This window comes from Eleutherodactylus coqui, chromosome 5 (assembly GCF_035609145.1).
Source record: "Eleutherodactylus coqui strain aEleCoq1 chromosome 5, aEleCoq1.hap1, whole genome shotgun sequence".
Lineage (NCBI taxonomy): Eukaryota > Metazoa > Chordata > Amphibia > Anura > Eleutherodactylidae > Eleutherodactylus > Eleutherodactylus coqui.
The window spans coordinates 79,622,348-79,637,117 of NC_089841.1; the positions used below are offsets into that span (position 1 = coordinate 79,622,348).

Consider the following 14,770-nt stretch of genomic DNA (forward strand, 5'->3'; position numbering starts at 1 on the left):
ATTTTAATACACATTGACAAATACAGTCACTTTGAAACCTCTTTTCCCAATAAAGGTCATATATTTCTGTAATATCTTGTTGTATTGGTCACAATGGAATTACCCAACTCTACTGTTCTACAGTTGAGTTTTTCTTCAGGTTAAGATCCATTTCCTACCTACTTTGCATCTGCTGTCATGGCTTGTTGCCCTAATATCTTCTACTCGTAGAGGGAAGGGATATACATCTCATAATGAAGTACCATACTATAGTAGTTAAGAGGTCGAAAAGGTAAAGTTCCCGTTTTTAGCAAGGGTAGATATTCCACTTGCAGGTAGAAGGCTCAACTCTAGTTGGTCCCATTGACTTTGCAGTTGGTTGTTGAGTACCTGTGCAAGACTCTGCTCTATAGATGGAGGTAGGAAATTGATCCAGGAGATATAGAATGGGAATTGTGGAAGAAGCAAACACCAGGCTCTTCTATCCTTCTGGCACCATAATCAGGGTGCACTTTGATCTTTGCTATATGGACTCTTTTCTTCTACGCATTCCATTTCTTTTTAGTAGCTCTTCCCAACACCACATCTGCCTGTGTGAATGGCGGATGTGCTGCTGAGAAGCATTAAATAAGCACTCTGGGTGGATGCTTATATCCCTCAGGTTACCTGCACTTTATTAAAGAACATGTGACCGCTACACTTCAGACCAATACTCGTAAAGCCTAGAAATGACAACTTCTGGGCAGCATAGCGTTGGAGCTCGGTGTAGTGGCTGCTGGGATCAGAGCTTTTCTATTTCCATAAAGTGCTGGGTAAATGCTCTACTCCTAACTACAAGCCCCCCACCCAAAAAGGAAGTGAATGAGAGATGAATGATTGCATTAATTGTTCTTTCCGGTTACAGGCCTGTGTAAAAGGCCAGTTAAACGAGTGCAGATCTCAATGATCAGCAGCCATTTAATGGTGATATCTGCCCATGTAAAAGGACATATGCTCTCTTTCAGCTGTCTTCAAGTGCTATCTAACCCATCAAATATATGTCAAATAAACTAGAACTCACATATTGTGACCATAACCTATTTATGGTTCTTTTTTTTTCCAAATTCTTTATTTATTTGTTTTTCAAGAATACAATTAAAATGTAACATTGTCAAATACAGCGTGATATACAGATTTATGTATTTTCAAAAACTTGTCCCCATCAACCACAACAGATAGGAACGGAATATGGATTAAGTTGTTGTTGAGGTTAAACAAATTTTTAACCCGTGCGCCAACAGGAATGTTGAGCCTGGGATTCCTACATTCTGGAAAATGACTGTTGGTCCACTTGACCCTGAGGAGGGTTGGTGAATGGAAGAAGTGGACACAGGGGTATAAGGGGAAAGAAGAAAGAGAGAGAGAGAAATAAGAGAGAAGAAGGAAAAAAATAGATAAATAAAATAAAAAAGGGAGGGGGGAGCTGGAAATTAAGACAACCCCACTGCCCTCTCTTTGTTGGGGGGACAGCGGTGTGTGAGAGAAAAATCTATTCAAACATGTACATAGGTCCCCAATAATCTATCAGGAACGTCATTGACCATATACATTTTTGTACTCTTGAGAGTATAGGAACTCAATCCAATGGTACCAAGTTTTGGTGAATTTTTTTAGCTTTGGGATGCAAGCCCTCGCTGCATTAATCAGATGCAGATTACCACAGAGCGCCTATAGGAATATGTGCGGATGTCACTGAGCTGCAGGAGGAAGAGTGCGGGTGATTTTTGGAAGGGCACAATCCATAAATTTTGAGGCAATGCACCACGCCTCAGACCAGAAGCTCGACAGCACTGGGCAGTCCCAGAATATATGAAGTTTGGTCCCCAGTTCTGTACCGCATCTCCAACAGAGAGGGGAAACAGATGGCATCATTTTGTGAAGACGGGAGGGCACCCTATATCAGCGTGAGAGAAATTTGAATCCAGTTTCTTGAATCTTATTGGAGATGGAGGATTTATGTGTAAACATGTAGATTTTAGCTAACTGTTCTGGTGTAAATGCTAGCCACAGATCTCTTTCCCATGCGCGAATATACGATGGGGGTGGTGGCTCTAAGTGTGTGCTTAGTATGTTATATATGCGTGATAAGGTGTGATGGGAAGGATAGGACCCCTATTTATGGTTCTAATAATTAAATGACACAAAATTCACCTGTGGTGCTAAGTATGGAAGGAAGTTAGCTTCTGGAAATATGGTGGACAGGTACCTACCACGTATGTGGCACTGGATAGAGCCACATATAATCCAGACAAGCCAAACAAAAAGCCTCAGAAAACAATTCAGTGAACCATAGAACAGACCATAGTTACTTCCTGTGTAGGGCAAGTCGCCATGTCATAACAGACATATGAAAGTAGTAGAAAACAGAAGGGGCTGAGGTCTATAGTCAGCTGACTTTAGTCCTGAACACCTTCTGTTTACTACTATTTTTATATGCCATTTATAATTATGGAGCTGTCAACTCCTCATGTTTTGTGTCTGAATCATGGGTAGAAGGCTGAAATGTGGTGTCTACGACTCTAAGTTGTCTCAAGTAGTGTTGTCGCTTGCATTATATTTAACTCGTGATTTGTTCAAGGCATTGATCACTCAGTAAATTATACTCATCAGTAGGAATTTTGGAATGACCGAGCTTTCAGAATAGTGTAATGAGGTTGTGAGCACTACAATGTGTGTGATAGAAGTACAGAAGGATTCTTACCCTACATGCAGTCTGGTAATACGGCCTGGGTAAGTCTGGCTGAAGGTGGGATCACTGTCCTGGAAAATGGAAGAGAAATATATATATTAGTACATCTTCTTCAGAATATTAAAAATAAAAATAGCATGTAATGGTCAGAAAGGCGAACTTATAAAAAGTTATGTTCTGCCTACTAAAGATTCTTGTGTAGAGTCACATCTAGGGAAAGACTCTGTGAACTTCATGCCTTAAAAAAGAAATATAATATAACAAATTCTATCTATCTATCCCATATCTATCTATCTATCCCATATCTATCTATCTATCCCATATCTATCTATCTCATATCGGTCTATCCCATATCTATCTATCTATCTATCTATCTATCTATCTATCCCATATCTATCTATCTATCTATCTATCCATCTATCCATCTATCCATCTCATATCTATCTATCTATCTCATATCTATCTATGTCATCTCATATCTATCTATCTCATATCTATCGATGTCACATCTATCTATCTATGTCACATCTATCTATCTATGTCACATCTATCTATCTATGTCATATCTATCTATCTATCTATGTCATATCTATCTATCTCATATCTATCTATCCATCTATCTCATATCTATCTATCCATCTATCTCATATCTATCTATCTATGTCATATCTATCTATCTATGTCATATCTATCTACCTATGTCATATCTATCTATGTCATATCTATCTATCTCATATCTATCTATGTCATATCTATCTATGTCATATCTATCTATGTCATATCTATCTATGTCATATCTATCTATGTCATATCTATCTATGTCATATCTATCTATCTATCTATCTCATATCTATCTATCTATCTATCTATCTATCTATCTATCTATCTATCCCATATCTATCTATCTATCTATCTATCTATCCCATATCTATCTATCTATCCCATATCTATCTATCGCCTATCTGTCTGTCTATCTATCTCGTATCTATCTATCTCATCTCCATTTGTCTATCTATCTCATCTCCATTTGTCTATCTATCTCATCTCTATCCATCGCATCTCTATCCATCCCATCTCTATCCATCCCATCTCTATCCATCCCATCTCTATCCATCTCATATCTATCCATCTATCTATCTCATCTGCACCACGGAAACCTACAATATGGGAACACAGGGGAGACTTTATTAAGACCGGCATTACAAACGGTGGTCTTATCTTGTACTCCTCTGGAGGAAGATGCGACAAATGCATTAATAGGCGCTCTGTGTGCTAGAAACTGAACTCTACGCCAGCCAGCTCTATGAGCTGAAGTAAAGGTCTGTTATAATTTATGACAATTTCTGGCATAAATGATAGTAAATCTGTCATATATCTGCATAGTAAATTACAGTAAATTGGCGTGTACAGTGTAGAAAAGCAAAAAAAAGTCACAAATGTTTGTGTAAATGGAGCATATGCCAAGATTTGCAAGTTTTTTTAATACCAGTTTTCTGGTGCAGTGCCTTCATAAACTCCCTCCATGGTCTTTCTGGTAACATTAGCTCAGCATTAGCAAAATAAGAGACTACAGTAAATATATGAATGAGCCTTGACATCCAAACTAACACAGTTGAGCGTGTGTATAGAACTTATGAACATAAAGGCGTTGTCTACTTTGGGTAATTCCTTTTAGAAAGGTCCAATGATGATAAGTTATTCACAGGGTGACCTGTTACTGAGATCCTCCATGATCAGTTGTAATATGCAGATAAATCCGTCAGCAAGTGTTTAATTTCTCTGCAGCACCCCCACAGGAGAAATGAGGCATTACACAGTTTTGGCTGACATCAATGCCTGCATAGGTACTGCAGTAACACAATTTTAAGAATCCATTGTGTTTTTTTGGGGGCACATGTTTAGGCAGAAGCTAAGCACTCCTACAGAAGCAACTACATGAGAAGTGACCAAGTATATATTATCACACTGGGGTTGGCATTTACAGTTGTCTTGTCATCAATTTAGTGTTATATCCCTTTTGTCTATAGCAAAACTACAAATGATTATCGAACAAGGGCACAGTTAGTATTGTGCCCGAGGTAAAGGCACCATTGTAAAGCAATTAATATAATTGATGCCAGGATCCAATGACCTTTGCGGACCATTAAACTCCGGGTAAGCATGGTCTACACCTGACAAGTTAAGGATGTGTTAGACAAGGAGCACAGTATGACTCTATCACCCAAAAGACCAATTACATCTGGGGCCGGCCCAGTCATCTGAAAAGACAAAGGTTTTGATCTCTATGGATAAAATCGGTGATAAAAATAAATAAATAGCACTTAAATAAATAAATAGCACTTGACCTCTCAGCCAAGCTCTAGTTTGATCTAATGTCTGCAAGAAGGAGTTAAGGTGCGTTTAGACACAAAGATGATCGCTCAAAAGATGGCCTTTTAAAGGGTTAGACATTAATTTTCGGGGTAGCTGAATTCCAATATGTTGTACTACAGAGACAGTTTCCCTTTTTACTGGATGGAGATTTAATTTTTTCCCCAGTGAGTGTTCCATGACTTATAAGACTCCCGATGTCAGCTAGGCTTTCTCCAAGAAGAAACCATAACCTCTAAGACCTACATCAAAGACCTCTCAACCAGCCAACCAGTACCTTGCTGTGCACTGATGGGCGGGGGACACAAACCCCAAAACAGTTCTCTGCAAATGGATGTTTCCTTATACCTATTTTTTACTACAATATTAGAAGGATGACAGAGAGGATCAATATAATTGTGTCCCTAGTGCTTTTACTACATTTAGTTTCCCTTTAACCCCTTCCAACCCACTCTCTGACCTCTGAAGACATTATGATTTAAGGCTGTACAGCTCCGATGTTGGAAGACAACCGCCGGGGTTCTCTTACTGTATATTGCCAGCCTCTCTGCTGTCGGAGCCTATCCAACATGTCACCTCATGCAGTACTGGCTTTAGCCAGCATATAGCGCTGTTGTATAATAGCAGAAAAAGAGTAAGTCCCCTAGGAAAACCAGGATACAAATTGGATTGGAAAGGGTTAAGTCTTATTATCTACTTATTACTCATCTAAACAAATGAAAATTAGCTAAACAAATGAAAAACCAATTAGTGTAGCACTCTATACTAAAAAAAAAAAAACGGGATAAAGACTCACCGGGCATAAGAGCCTTGCTTTGACACCAAAGGTCCAGATAGACTTTACTAATAACTTTGAAAGGCAACTTTTAGGAAGTCAACACACTATATCATCCCCCATCCAGGTATGGACATCCAAATGTGGAGGGAGTTTCAATCCTCCAGACCACTACAGTGTTAGCACAAAAATGCAGAAAATATACAAAGAGTAACTCTCAGGGGACACCATAAGGGTCATAGGAGAATGATTAGGAATGATGCCAGGTCCAATAGTACTTAAGCACTGATAAACCTAAGCATTGCTGGACCTGCTATCAATCGGAGTTGCTGTATTGATGACTGGTGAATGTGGTTCTGCCTCATGGAAGGGAGTTGTTAAGGTGGCCCCCTTCACTAAGTAAGTCCCTTTATGGATTCCTAATCATTCTCCTATTACCTTTATTATGTCCCCTGAGCGCTATCTGTATATTTCCTGCAAGATATCAAAACCCGAATTTCCTTTTGATCATCGAACAGTGTGGCCACCGAGCTCCTGCTATAAACATGTACACCATAATTATATACATGTGAAGATGAATAGGAAGTCATTAAACAATTAGATGTGCTGATTATGTTGACAAGTAGGTACAAGTAGCGGAAGCCGTTGTAATACTTCACTATATTTAGTGAGAGCAAATAGCAGTAATTAGGAATATAATATAAGTGAAGACTTAAACCAGCATTTCAGTATTTCATTACACAAAGCTCCAAAAAGTGAACAGCTGCCAATACGGCGTCAGCAGTGTAATGGGCATATCAAGCGGTGGGTGTTATTACATTTTCATTTCCATTTTTCAGCCTCCGAGCGGTGTATACGCCGTATCGCTGACTCATAGGCTTTCATAGGATAGGGAAGATTTCAATGTTTTCATCATCAAGTATATACTTGAAAACTTGGTCATCACTCGAGGCTATTGTTTATTCTAGGATCTGGATTGCTAGACTCAAGCTCTAGTAATGTTATAAGCAAAACAGGTAATTGTTACACAGATCACATAGAAATAGATACGGGAAGCAATTTTACTTACTGAGAATTAAAAAAACTACTGCAACTATTGCAAAACTACAATGTCTACCATGTTTGGAGTTCTGGTCTGCACCAGTTGGATGGCGACCGGCTGGAGAACTCCCGTATTTGAGAAATTGCTTCCATAGCAAGCAATTATTTTAGTTACTAGCATTAACATACTCTGTATACCAACCAGCCAAAATATTATAATCATCTATTTAACATTGTGTGGCTCCCCCTCATGCTCTGACCTGTCGAGGCGCGGACTCCACCAGACTTCTAAAGAGATGTTCTGTAGTATTGGACACAAGGTGTTAGCAGCAGACCTTTTACTGTAAGTCCTGTAAGTTGTGAGGTGCGGCCTCTGTAGATCAAACTAGTTTTCTAGTACATCCCACAGATGCTCAATGAGACTGACATCTCGGGAATTTGGAGGGCAAGTCAACATTGCCCCAAGCATCACATTGCTTCCTCCGGCTTGTCTTTTTCTCATAGAGCATCCTGGTGCCATTTCACCTCAGGTAAGTGACACACAAGAACTCAGCTGCCAATATGGTGTAACAAGAAATGTGGTTCATCAGACCAGGTCATTTTCTTCCATTGCTCCATGGTCCAGTTCAATGCTTTTGTGCCCATTGTAGGTATCACAGGGGCCAGCATGCATGTGTAGACTGATCTGCAGCTACACAGCCCCATATACCATTAATTGTGATGCCCTGTGTGATCTGACACCTTTCTATCAAAGCTAGCAGTAACTTTATCAGCAATTTGTGCTACAGTTTCATTCTGTACACGCATCAAGAAGTCTTAAGTGCCCATGGCCCTGTTACCGATTAACAGTTTTCCTTCCTTGGACATTACTTGCTAGGTAGAAGTGTTGAGCGAACCGCACAGGTCAAAGAGTAGGAGAGCATGGCTCAGTGGTAAGCACTATTCTCTTGCAGAGTTGGGTCCTGGGTTCAAATCTCACCAGGGACAACATCTGCATGAAGTTTGTATGATCTCACTGTCTTTGTGTAGGTTTCTCCCACACTTTAAAAACATACTGGTGGGTGCATATACATCGTAAAACCCATTTAAAGGGACCTGTTAACAGGTTGACACTGACCAAATCACAGGCAACATGAACCCGAGACAAGTATGCTCATTTTGCCCGTGTATATATATATATATATATATATATATATATATATATATATATCTTATTCTGAAATGCTGCAATGTTTCAGAAAAAAACACACTTAAAAGATTGACTCGAAGCTCTCGAGTCAAAAAGACGGCTCGCACTGATCTCTGCCTGCCCATGTGATCAAGACCTCTTTGACTTGAAAGCTCCGAGAACTTAGCTCTGAGCCAACTCCTAAGTATGTTTTTCCCTGAAAGCGGCAGCATTTTAGAGCAAAACATACATGGGCTGAATGGGCATATCTGTCGCGGGTTCATGCTGCCACTGGTTCGGGCAGCATGAAGCTGGTGACAGGTTCACTTTAAAGCCCCTTAGTACTTCTATGTTCTAAAAGTACAAAACCACAAACCTCCAGCTTCATTGTTGTCACCAATTACTAGCGACAAATTGTGTTCTCACCATGGTTATTGCTTTAACCCTCAAATTGGGCCAGACGTATAGAAATCAGGTTCAATTTAAATACACAGTTTGGTCTTTTTATGACGGGTGATGTGGAGTCCTTTCTAGATTACAAAGGTGAAGAATTTCAGAGAAAGTAAACCACCCATAATTATAAGAAACTGGATTTAGCTGTTCTGCCACTTCTGAAGGTTGTCAATAGACATTTCTTCGCTAACTTGCTTTACTTCAGGAATATTTCCTGCAGCAAAAACTGTTGGCTTATTTCATAAATGCAGAAACCAAAATTATCTGACACTTCAAATCAATTTTAATCAAACTTTAAACTGACACTTGACACATTGCGAAAGTCAAGTTGACATTTACTGCAACTGTGCATTTAATGCGTTAAAGGCTATGGAAACCTTTAGGGAACATTTTTTTCCATTTAAATGCATGAATTTTGGGCTGACAATCTTTTTTTGCAATGGGGTCTCATTGATAATGTTGCACTGCTTCTTTTCTGCAGCTTCTACATATCACTGTATATAGAAACTACAGTCTAAGGGCGCATTCAGACGACTGTATATCGGCCCCCAGCCGATATACGGAGTCTCACTCTGCAGGGGGAGGAGGCTAGAACAGCCGGGAGCAGTGATCTGAGCTCCCGCCCCCTCTCTGCCTCCTCTACGCCCCCATGCACTATTTGCAATGAGAGGAGGCGGGACGGGGCGGGGCTTAGTTCCAGGAAATAGCTACACATCCGTCCCACCTCTCCTCATTGAAAATAGTGCACGGGGGTGGAGAGGAGGCAGAGAGGGGGGTGGAGAGGAGGCAGAGAGGGGGAAGGAGCTCAGAGCACTGCTCCCGACTCTTCCAGCCTCCTCCTCCTGCAGAGAGAGTCGCCGTATATATCGGCCGGCGGCCGATATATGGTTGTCTGAATGCCCGCTAAATCTCAATAGGAGATCAGTCAATGAGGCTGGACTGATGGCTTAGTTTTCAGCCCTAATCTCTTCTTTCCTGCACTTTTTATTAGCTAATTCATGACCACAATATGGTCATAGAAAATTATGGATTTTAAAAAGTGGAAATATAATTTCCCAAAAATTGTTGCATCCTTCGGTCCAAAATAGGCCACATCCATAAAAGGGTTAAAGGTATTGTCAGATTAGGACCTCTCTTGTCCTTAAGTCCTTTTAGATGGTTTCCCTAAAATATATGCATTTAAAGGGGTTGTCCCGAGGCAGCAAGTGGGTCTATACACTTCTGTATGGCCATAATAATGCACTTTGTAATGTACATTGTGCATTAATTATGAGCCATACAGAAGTTATAAAAAGTTTTTTACTTACCTGCTCCGTTGTTAGCGTCCTCGTCTCCATGGAGCCGACTAATTTTTGGCCTCCGATGGCCAAATTAGCCGCGCTTGCGCAGTCCGGGTCTTCTGTGTTCTTCTATGGAGCCGCTCGTGACAGAGAGCGGCTCCGTGTAGCTCCGCCCCGTCACGTGCCGATTCCAGCCAATCAGGAGGCTGGAATCGGCAATGGACCGCACAGAAGAGCTGCGGTCCACGAAGCAAGAGGTTCCCGGCGGCCATCTTCACAGGTAAGTATAGAAGTCACCGGAGCGCGGGGATCAAGGTAAGCGCTCCGGTAAGCTGTCTGTACGTCCCTGCATCGGGGTTGTCTCGCGCCGAACGGGGGGGGGGGGTTGAAAAAAAAAAAAACCCGTTTCGGCGCGGGACAACCCCTTTAAGGGAAAAAAACATTTTGTCTATTAAGTGCACAATTGCAGCATAATGTAGAAGAGTTTTTGTTGCAGGAAATACCGGTATTACTTAAGGCCTCCTTCCCACGAACGGATTTACGCCGCGTAAATCCGCGGCAAAAATCCGCTGCGTTGCCCCCTGCTATTAGGTTCTATTGAACCTAATAGCACAATGCTCACGATGCGTAATTCCACCGCGGAATTACGCACCGCGATTTCTCCCGTCCTCACCCGCAGCATGCTCTATTTGCTGCGGGTGAGGACGGGCTGTACGCGCTGACGGCTTCCATTGCAGTCAATGGAAGCCGTCCGTTCACGCTATCTCCCGCTGCAACCAGCGGAAGATAGCGTGAAAAAACGCTTCCCCGCCTACCGCCGCGCGTCATATGACGCGGCCGGCGCGTCACGTGACACGGCCGGCCGCATCACGTGACGCGGTGGGCGTGTCACATGACGCGACGGCGGTGGGCGGGGAAGCGTCTTCACGCGATCTTCCGCTGGTAAGTATGGGGTCTCTGGGGGGCGCCGTGACGGGCTTCACTGCGGAATATTACGCGGCGGAGCCCGTCACGCTCGTGGGAAGGAGGCCTAAAGGGCTTGTTCACTTGTAAACTATCAATGGCCTATCTGCAGGAAAGGTCATCAATAGTAGATCAGCAGGTATCTACACCTGGGAACCCTGAAGATCAGCTGTTGGCCGGGCCAGTGTGCTTGTAAACGGCGCTGATTTCTGGAGGAAGCAGATAGCTCTATTCACACTGCAATGGCCAGGCTTGGTATTACAGGTATTGAAGTGAATGGGAATTTTGCCTGTGATACCAAGCCTGGCCACTGCATTGAGAACAGAGCTGTCTCCTACAGAAATCAGATTCGTGCATGAGTAAACCAGCCCAGCAGACCGGCTGACTGTAATCTAGAAAGGGCTCTACATCACATGCCATGATGGAAAAAAAACAAAATTAAGATTTAAAGTGAACCTATTAAAAAGCGCAGAAGAGAAGTAGTAAGGTCAAAAAAACCAAGTAGCAGTCCAGCACACTGATGGATCTCTTTTGAGAATTAGACTGCAGTGTCTGTATACAGTGATATGTAGGAGCTGCAGAAGTAAAACTATGCAAAATTTTTACTTAGACCCTATTGCAAACACGATTGCCAACCAAAAATGCATGCATTTATGTGAATACAAACCTTTGTGCCCCCAAAAGGAATCTATAGCTTTAATGTAATTCAGAACACTACAGGAAAATGATTGTAAGTAGCAGGACTGCTAATTTCTTTGATTCTTTTCTGAAGCATGCACACAAAGCACTCTGAGATCGGACTATATTTCATTAGACCATTTCTGCAAAGCTAGAAGTATTAATATGCAATGCGCTGCCTTTTCAACAATCCTGAGGTTGAAGTAATGTGCTCCTATAAAACATAATGATAAACTGCAGGACCGACCAATATATCAGAAAGGCCTCCAAGTAAATAGACTCTCCTTAAAGAAAGAGATACACAAACCATGCCACGTAAAATGATACTATCCAATAGAAGTTACTCAACTGCAGCAATACCTGAAATTTAGCAGGTGACTCTCAAAACTGGATTTATGTAGAATTCCATGAGGTATAGGGACTAGAGATGAGCGAGCATACTCGTTAAGGCGATTTACTCGAGAGAGCATCGCCTTTTTCGAGTACCTGCTGGCTCGTCCCTGAAGATTCGGGGGGCGGCGGAGGGAAGCAGGGTGGAGAGTGAGAGAGATCCCTCTCTTTCTCTCTCCCTCCCGATCCCGTCCGCAACCCCTCGCTTACCCCCACGCCCCCCCCCCCCGGATCTTCAGGGACAAGCCAGCAGGTACTCAAAAAAGGCGATGTAAATCGCCTAAACGAGTATGCTCGCTCATCTCTAATAGGGACCTTTCTCATGAGAGGCTGTCAACCAAGCCTGCTGAAACAATAAGTTTACGCAACTTTTTTTCTAATGTCTACTGTATGTTCAGCTTATCAAAGCTTGGGAACAATGCTGGTGGGAGCTCCAATGGCAACATTAGGGACCTTTCATACCTGCAAATGTTACTTGGCATTAACTCAATCTCTCCTTCTCATAGAAAATTGACTCGTCATTAGAGATGAGCGAGCATCGCTAAGGGCAATTGCTCAATAGAGCATTGCCCTTAGTGAGTAGCTGCCCGCTCGGGAGCAAAGGTTCAGCTGCCGGGGGCGGGCGGGGAGCAGCGGGGGAGAGCGGGGAGGAATGGAGGAGAGATCTCTCTCCCCCTCGCTCTCCCCTGCTCATAGCCGCAACTCACCTCTCACCTGCGCCGGCAGCCGAACCTTTTCTTCTGAGCGGGGAGATACTCGCTAAGGACAATGCTCGATCGAGTAATTGTCCTTAGCGAGTATGCTCACTCATCTCTACTCGTCATATTCTCTTCTCCTCCAAGCATTTATTAACCAAAAATTGGAAGTCTCCCACATCTCCTATTAGGCTTTAACAAAGTTGTGACATGGTGTATATGAGAGACTCTTTGCCCTTCGAAAATACTAATCTAATACTCATCTAAATACTATCTAATGTGGGATCCATGGCTTCAACAATTTTCTTTATAACTCTGCCTTCTTAAATCTCTCTTATTTTCTTCTACTTCCTTTTATCTCTGTTAGACTTCCTACCCACGGTCGAGTGTGATATTGGCCCCTTGAAACTCAGGCCAATATAGTGCTCATGAACGTGCGATGTCCCCGAGGATGCGAGGCGTTTTGAGTCAAAAATGCCTCCCATCCTCCGTTGCGAGGATCAGCAAGTGTTTCCATTATTTTAAATGGAAACTCCGCATTGCACACCATGCGATGTGTTTTCCGGCCCCATTGAAAACAATGAGCGATGCGTTCTGAGAGAACACCCAAAGATTGGACATGCCGGTATTTTTTCTAGCACTGTGATGTGGGAAAAAAGTCGCTCGTGTATATGACCCATATTCGTGCAAGATTTGTGCGTCTCGCAATGCACAAATCTCGCGCAATTGTCATGGCCGTGTGAAAGCGGCCTTACTCTTTAGTATCTAGTTGTAATGGTCATCAATATTGTGAATCACACATTCTCTGCATCTACTTTGTACGACTTTAACATTTCCAATAAAAAAGTTAATGGGAAATAAAAAAAAACACCCCAAATTTTTTAGAAAAATAAAAACTTTATTTTTATAAAATGGCACTTTTTGATGACACATTTTCTTTAAAAAATATAACTCAACAAGCTGTGAGCACGGAGCCTGCCCAGCAATATATGAACACTCTGCAGTCTACTACTAGTCGTACTACAGTGCTACTCTCCCCTAGAAGCACTGACTCTACAATCCAGCACTGCTGTAACCGAGTATCTGATGGAGCATGCCATAAGTTTTTTCTTTTGGCTTTCGTATGTTCAAACGCCAACTGGCAGCCCAGCATGTCCGTACATTACACAGACAGCCCATTGAATTACATGACAACTGTGTAATGATCCACTTCTCCTGCGCTGGAAGTTAAACACTTGCTGTTGTGTTCTCTGCACAGATTCCAGCTGATGGTCGGGGTCCCAATTATTAGTATATTGATGGAAGAATCTTGCTAACAAATAAGAATTGTCCCAAGAGTACAACCCCTAAAATTATTACACTGATACTGCAGCACGCGGCTGCGATCCACAATTGCTGGTAATGAGGAGGGAAGGCAGTGTAACAATAAATACAGGGCAGTCCAATAAATACGAGCAACTAAGGAAGATGGAACTACTACCTCTGTAGCGCCACTTATTGGATGGTAGCATATCAATGTCAGACCCTTTATACAAGTCTTTTTAACAATGGTTGGGAATAGGAAACCAAGCCAGAAAATAGATAGCTGTTTTGAGGTGTTTGCCCGACACCCCTCCGGACCCACGTCACAGGACTCTCACTAGCTAAACCAGAAACCTACTGTACACTACATATAGGCAGCCTAGTACTATGAATAAAGCATTATAGTTGGCGCCCTGTTGCAGGTTTTGCATTGGGGCCCAGAAGCTTCAAGTTACGCCTCTGCATTAAGAGAAGTTGGGGGACCCCAAGATAAACTTTTGCACCCCGGCCCATGAGCCTTTAGCTACACCCCTGAACATGATGTTTCATGCCTGACAAGAAACTGCACCACTCACCAGAGCTACATAGCCTCTTTAATCAGCAGATCAGTAGGGGTCCCAAGTGGCAGACCCACATTGATTTGATATAGATTACCTATCCTGAAAATTCGTCATCAACAGTGATCAGCGAACTTTTGAAAAGTTCAGTTCAGTTGGTTTGGCCCAAATTAGTTTGAAATGTACTGGAACTTTACCAAAACTCCTAAAACTGGTGTCGAAAAGCCACAAAAGCCCTGTACATATAACACCTCTAGGTCACCTAGAAAGAAAGAAGAAAAGAAAAAAAGGAAAGATTATTTTCCCTCCTATTTCCTTCTTCTTTTAGTGGGTTCGCCTACGGGGTTTAGTGGAGATAAATCGCCTGAGTTTTAGGTTCTTGCCGAATCAA

General features: G+C 42.3%; 1 protein-coding gene across 2 annotated transcripts in view; it reads right to left on the bottom strand.

Annotated features, from left to right (window-relative positions):
* Positions 1-14,770, bottom strand: part of GHR (growth hormone receptor) — a 309,732-nt gene that overhangs the window by 167,775 nt on the left and 127,187 nt on the right. The window contains exons 1-2 of one of the 2 annotated variants that reach the window (XM_066602763.1): positions 7,154-7,254; positions 2,720-2,778 (exon numbers count right to left, since the gene is read on the bottom strand). The gene's annotated coding sequence lies outside the window, so the exon portion shown is untranslated. Of the gene's footprint in view, positions 1-2,719; positions 2,779-7,153; positions 7,255-14,770 lie in introns of those variants that run through there. The other variant, XM_066602762.1, reaches the window with a different exon arrangement.